At 41.2% G+C, this 6,570-nt stretch overlaps 1 pseudogene; it reads left to right on the plus strand.

Annotated features, from left to right (window-relative positions):
- Positions 1-974: 974 nt before the first annotated feature.
- Positions 975-6,043, plus strand: LOC102856526 (annotated as a pseudogene).
- The last annotated feature ends 527 nt before the right edge of the window (positions 6,044-6,570 follow it).

A 6,570-nucleotide genomic window follows, 5' to 3' on the forward strand; every position in this document is an offset into this window, starting at 1 on the left:
TTCACTATGTAATGCACCTCTTGTACCAGACTGGTAATTGCCATATGTATAATACCTAACCATACATTCCTTTCAGACAGCACTTCCCCTCATCTGTATCAAGGTAGTGTTTATGATCTAGCCACTTTTTTTCTGTCCCCCCCTTAACCCTTCATATCCATCCTATACTTGCCTTTGTGACTGAAACTTTTCATTCAACATCATGTCTTCCAGGCTCACCTATGCTACGTAGTTTTTCAATGCCGTGTAATGGCTTATTTTTCAATGCTATGTAATATTCCACGATGTGACTATTTTTCTATCCAATTATTTGTTTATGGACCATTGGGATGCTTCCATCTCTTCAGTGTTGTGAATTCTGGCCTTCTGTGTAGGAGAGCCGGGATCAATTCCTGGCTAGGCACTTCAAGCACAACCATCCTCAGTCTGTCAGTGTTCCTATGATGGTGAACAAATTTCACCAGAGCTCCAGACTAAAACAGACTAGAAAAATGACCTGATAATGTACTTTAAAAAACCCAGTCAATAAAAACCAAATAGAGGGAGCTCTGGTGGCGTAGTCGCAAGAAATTGTGCTGCAACCTCAAAGACACATGGTTCAAATCCACCAGCTGCTCCACAGGAGAAGGATGTGCAATCTCCTCCTGTACAATTAATTGCCCCTGAAAACTCATTGGAGGATCAGCTATGGGTCGGTTCTGATTCAGCAGCACACAACAACAACAATGACAACAGCAACAACCAAATACATGGAAAACAGTCTGATCCCATTGTGCATAGCAATTGCATGAGTCTTGGACCAACTTGATAACAGCGGACATTGACAACAAAAGATGAATAAATTGTATTTCTTTTATAGATAAAGAATACTATTTTAGATAATAGATAACACACAAGAGATCTGGTGATGTTGTCCATAAGATATTGTGTTAATCAAAAGATAGCATGTACTGTTTCACATGTGTGTCATAAGCATGGAGAGAAGGTATGACTTTTAATCTGTTTGTTATCCACAGAAGAAGGAGCTGTGCTGATGAAATGGCCAAGTTATGGCTGCTAATGGAAAGATTGGCGGTTGGAACTCATCCAGCAGCTGCCAGAGAAAGAGCCAACAATCAACTCCTGTAAAGCCTACAGCCTATGAGGTTGTTCTACACTGTCCCATGGAATTGCTGTGCGTTGAAAATACACTCAATGGCACACACCCACAACAGAAACATACAAAGAAGAAAAGTGATTTGAGTGTCATTACAATGGAGGCATAGTCTGCAGGGAGTTATGCTGCTACTGGTTCTCTGATGGTTCGAATTCACCAACTCCTCCATGGAAGAAAGATGGGCAATCTATGTGATCTGCTTTGGAAAATCTACTGAAGGGTCAGCTACTGGTTGGTTCCAACAATGAGCTTGAAGGTTGTTTTTTTTTTTAAATAAGGTTCTTTGTTGGTGCAGTGGTTAAACACACAATGGCTCCTCAGAAGGTCAGTGATTGGAATCTACCAGCTGCTCCTTGGGAATGATGTGGCAGTCTGCTCCTGTGAAGTTCAAAGTCACAGAAACCCTGTGAGGCAGTCCTGCCTTGTCCTATAGAGTCATTATCAATTGGAATGAACTCCAGTGTAACGGGTTCGAGTTTTGGTTATTTATCTATGTAATACATTGGTTCGAGTTTTGATTATTTGGTAGAGCGAGCTTTGTTGACCTAGTGTATAGAAAGTGATGCTACCAAGCCAAAGTTGGGTGATTTTAATCTGCGGCCCTCAGGCCTGGTTTTAATTGGTTTTGGTCAAAATTCTTCTAAGTGGTATAGCACTGGTCTGTCCATTTGGGGAAAGAGGTAACTCATGGTTACTGTGATGCTAACCACTGTGACTCTGATGTGTCAAATGTGATAATAGTTACCCATGGTCGACAGTGTTCGGTGGAGCTTCCCAATTAAAACAAGCTTGGAAGCGGGAGTGGCATCCACTTCCAAAATAGTTTGTCTCTGGAAACTCTTTAAACTTGGAGAGATGATGAAAGTTATACAAATGTTCAAGTCTTTCATTCATAGGGTCACTATGAGTCATCTGCTACTCGAAGTCACTTAATAACAACAACAGATAATAATACAGGGAGGTCTGAAGGCTTAGTGATAAAAATTGCCCTACCAATCCAAAGGTAGGGATGCATTTTGAATCTCACAGCTGCTCCGGGGGAGAAAGATGGGTAATCTCCTCCCACACTATTTACTGCTTCTGAAAACTTCCTGGAGGGCCAGCTATAAGTCAGTACCTGTTCAATGGTGTTCATCAGCATCACCAACAAGTAATATATAATTATAAGCCATATGTATGCATGCTGTTAAATCATTTTCCTTTAGAATTTCTAATCTACTTGTAACACTGAAAGTAAAGTGAAATGGTGGCTTATGCTTGCTGGTATGTGAAGAACAGTGACATTTTTGGAATGAGAATTGTTTGATAACAATTATAAGATTCATCCATAGTTTTTTCAACAGGGACAGGAAGGTCCAAGGAATGGCCTCTCTGTACAACACGGCCAAAGGATGTGACATGACACTTCACTTTCTTTGCGCTAAGGAGCATTCTGATTGCACCTTCTCCAAGTCATACCTGCTTGTTCTTTTTGCACTCCATGGGATATTCAGTACTTTTCTCCAACACCATAGCTCAAAGGCATACATTCTTCTTCTTCTATCATCTTTATTCATTGTCTAGCTTTCAAATGCATGACAAGTGATTGAAAAGACTTTGGCCTGAATCAGGCCACTTTAGTCTTTAACTGTTAAGGAGTCTTAGTCTTTTATTATAAGGAGTATTTTTAATCTTCACACCCTGCAGAGTGCCTGGCTAACTGTAACATTTCAACAAATACCTGCTGAAAGGATGAAAGGAAAACAGTCTGAGAACTTAAGCTGAAAGATCATATTTATGGTGTATTAATGTGTGAGTAGTTCTGGGGGCTTAGTGGCAAGAAGTTGTGCTGCAATCTGAAAGGCACGTGATGTGAGGCCACCAGCTGCTCCATGGGACAAAGATGGGTTATCCCCTTCTGAGCTATTAATTGTCTCTGAAAATCCACCAGAGATTCAGCTCTGAGTTGTTTCTGACAGTATACAACAACAACCACAACAACATATGATTAATGAGTGATCATTTTCCAGCTAAGGACTTAACAAGTACAGTTTATTGGATGGAAAAAATGAACTGCTATCCAATTTATTGGATTGAGAATGACTCTGATGTGAAATGATTAACTATTTCTTGCTCATTGCCATCAAGTTGGAACCAACTCATACCTGACCTTCCACTGTTTTCTGAGGCTCTAACGTGAATGGGAGGAGATGCCTCATCTTTCTCTGAATTGGACCCTCCACAGAGAAGCAGCTTTTGGGTTAACAGTGCAGCTACCCACCAAACACCTACCAGAGTTCCCTGTTAATCACTCAGTCTGCCCAGAACACAAGATTGAATATTACTCAGGCTATTTTCTTTCTCGTGCAAATAATCAGCAATATATTGAAAACAGCCTAGCATCCATTCATAATAGAGACATTTTTCTCAGCTATACTCACAATAAATTCATAACTCGGAATTTTGCTTTCTTTAATCTTCTAACTGAATAATGAAAATTTATAGACCTTTTTACCTTTCATGAAAAACTTAGAATTATAGACCTATAGAATTACAAACTTGATGATATTGTGCTTTTATCTTTTTTATTTATAGTGTTAAAGCTCCCTGTTCCGCCCCCCCCCACCCGATATGCTTCAGATTTTAGGCTTATAACTTGAATTCTAGTTTAGACAACAATTCTTCTCTCTTCCTCCCTCCATATCCCTCTTCCAATGTAAAAAAGATGCACTAAAGCAAAGTTAATAATTTTCATTTACAACCCATCCCACCTCAGTTCTAGACTCATGGAGTAACCAGTGTTATCATTTGCTTTTAGATGGTATAAATTTAGGGGAAGCAGGAGGCTCCATCTAGAACTTTCGCTTCAATATTTCTGTTCTCTTTTGAAGAAGCTTCACAAGCCTCTGACTTAGGAGGGTCATTAGGAGGAATTTATGTGTCTGAGGAACTTTATTATGTCTCTGCCTTACAGACCAGGTTTGACAATGCTAACTCTGCGTCAGGCCGGAGCTTGCTGGAGACTTGTTCTCTCTCATGCCTTCATGTGGATTTCCAGCTTGGAGAGCTCCTCCACTGGCTTTCTGAGGTTGTCCATCTTAATGAGAGGAGACACCAGCCATCAGAAAGTTAAAAAAGGATCCAGCTGGCTTGGCCCAGGTTTGGGGCGGGCAGTCCCGCTCACTGCCAGTGTGGGTAGCTGTGGCACCAGCAGCGCTCACACCTCTAAAGTTTTGTCCTTATGATACTGTGCTTTCATTCTGCCAGTATGTGTTCCAAGGGCTGTCTTTGTTCTTCCTCTTGGGGTTTAAATGTCACCTGTAGCAATGCAAAGCTCAAGAAACTACCTAGAGATCTTCCTCCTAAAACCACTTTATTATGTCTGGACTCCAGTCAGATCACACCTATTCTCAATGAGATTTTTAAAGATCACCATCAATTGAAAATTCTCAACTTGTTCACAAATGGCATTGAGTTTTCCCATGAGCATACATACCTTCAATCTATATGCAGAAAAGATTATTCAGGAGGCTGGCCTCTATGAGGAGAAATGTGACATCAGGATTGGAGGCGCACTCATCAACAATTTGCATTATACAGATGACACAACCTTACTTGCTGAAATTGAGGAGGACCTGAAACATTTGCTGCAGAAGGTTAAGGACTGCAGCCTTCAATATTGATTAAAGCTCAATGTCAAGAAAACAAAGATTCTCACCACTGGGCCTATTGGCTGCATCATGAGAGATGGTGAAGATATTGAGATTATTAACAGCTTCAGCTTGCCAACACTCTTGGCACCAGCAGCCAGGAAATGAGAAAACGTATTGTGTTGGGAAAGTCTGCCGTCAGAGACCTCTCCAGAGTACTAAAGAGCAATGATGTCAGTCTGGAGACTAAGGTGCGTCTTATACAGGCCATCGTCTTTGCAATCACTTGCTATGCCTCAGAGAACAGGACAATGACTAGGGATGATAGAAGGAGAATTGATGCCTTTGAGTTGTGGTGTTGGAGGAGACTGTTGAATATACTATGGACTGCTAAGAGAACAAACAGATTCATCTTGGAGAGAATAAAACCAGGTTGCTTCTTGGAGGCAAGGGTTCTGAAGCTTCGTCTGACATGTTTTGAACATGTTTCAAGGGAGGACCAGTCCTTAGAGAGGGACATCATGCTTGTGAGGGTGGAGGGACAGCACAGGAGAAGAAGACCCTCAATGAGATGGATTGATTCAGTGACTGGGATAATAGAGGTAGGTGTGTCAGAGACAATAAGATTGGCACAGGACAGAATGCATATAGGGCTATTGTACATAGGGTCGCTGTGAGTTGCAGGCAACTCGATGGCACACAACACAACAACATGCCTTCAAAGGAGTAGCCTAATCTTCACAGACTCCGGACTTGTCTGACAACTTGATTCAAAGCATTCACAAAAATGTCTTCAATAACTTAAAGGCAAAGGCCAGAATCGCCAACAACCCTTGATATTGTGACTGTACTCTCCAGTGAATTCTGAGAAGAATGGCCTCCAGTCACGAGACAGACCACAACATAATCTGAAAGACTTTGGTGGTGGATGAACATGCTGGGAGGCCAATCCTTAGTGCTGCCAGTGATACTGGCCTTTGTCACCTCCTAATAAAAACCTACTGATTATGCCATGTTGGTCACCATGTTTAGCTGGTTCACCATGGTGATTTCGTATGTGGTATATTACATAAGGCAAAATCAGACAGATGCATGCAGACACCTTGAATACTTGGAATCCCTGCCTAGCAGGCAAAAGAAAGCAGATGCACCTGATGACGTGTGGTGTACTGTCCTAACGGATCGGTTTGAAAAGAAAATCGCTTGTGACTGCAGTAGAATAAGTGGTTTACTTCTTTCAACCATTGTGAACATTTAAGACTTTGTGTTTCAGGTTTCTTGGTTTTTTTTTTTTTTAATCTTGCCATTGTGTGACTTGAATAAACATTACAACATAACAACAATAACATCACAACCCCAACAAAAATAAGTTTAAAAAAAGGAAACTCATCAAATTAAAAGAGCAATGATTAGGAACACCCACTATGTCCTGGCCTCTTGCCACCCCTTAACCTTTTTCAATAAACACTGTTATTGTACCCAAGGGACACACTTCGGTACCATCTTGTTCTTGTTGTGTGCTGTCGAGTCAGAACCTACTTCGGTCTGACCTCCAGTGGGTTATCAGAGGCTGTAAGTCACACGAGAGGTGATTGCCCATCTTTCCCCCACAGAACAGCTGGTGGATTTGAACGATCTGCTTTGAGTTGGTATTGCAATCAATGCCTTACCACTAGGCCACTTGATACTAATAAAGATCTAAAACAAAAGTGAGAGATATGACAATAGTTGGGGAGGGGAGTAGAGAAGGAGGGAAAAACTATGATGTGGAAAAGGGTCAGATTA

The sequence above is a fragment of the Elephantulus edwardii genome, unplaced genomic scaffold (genome assembly GCF_000299155.1).
Source record: "Elephantulus edwardii isolate Elephantulus edwardi_28Jun2011 unplaced genomic scaffold, EleEdw1.0 scaffold00182, whole genome shotgun sequence".
Classification (NCBI taxonomy): Eukaryota; Metazoa; Chordata; class Mammalia; order Macroscelidea; family Macroscelididae; genus Elephantulus; species Elephantulus edwardii.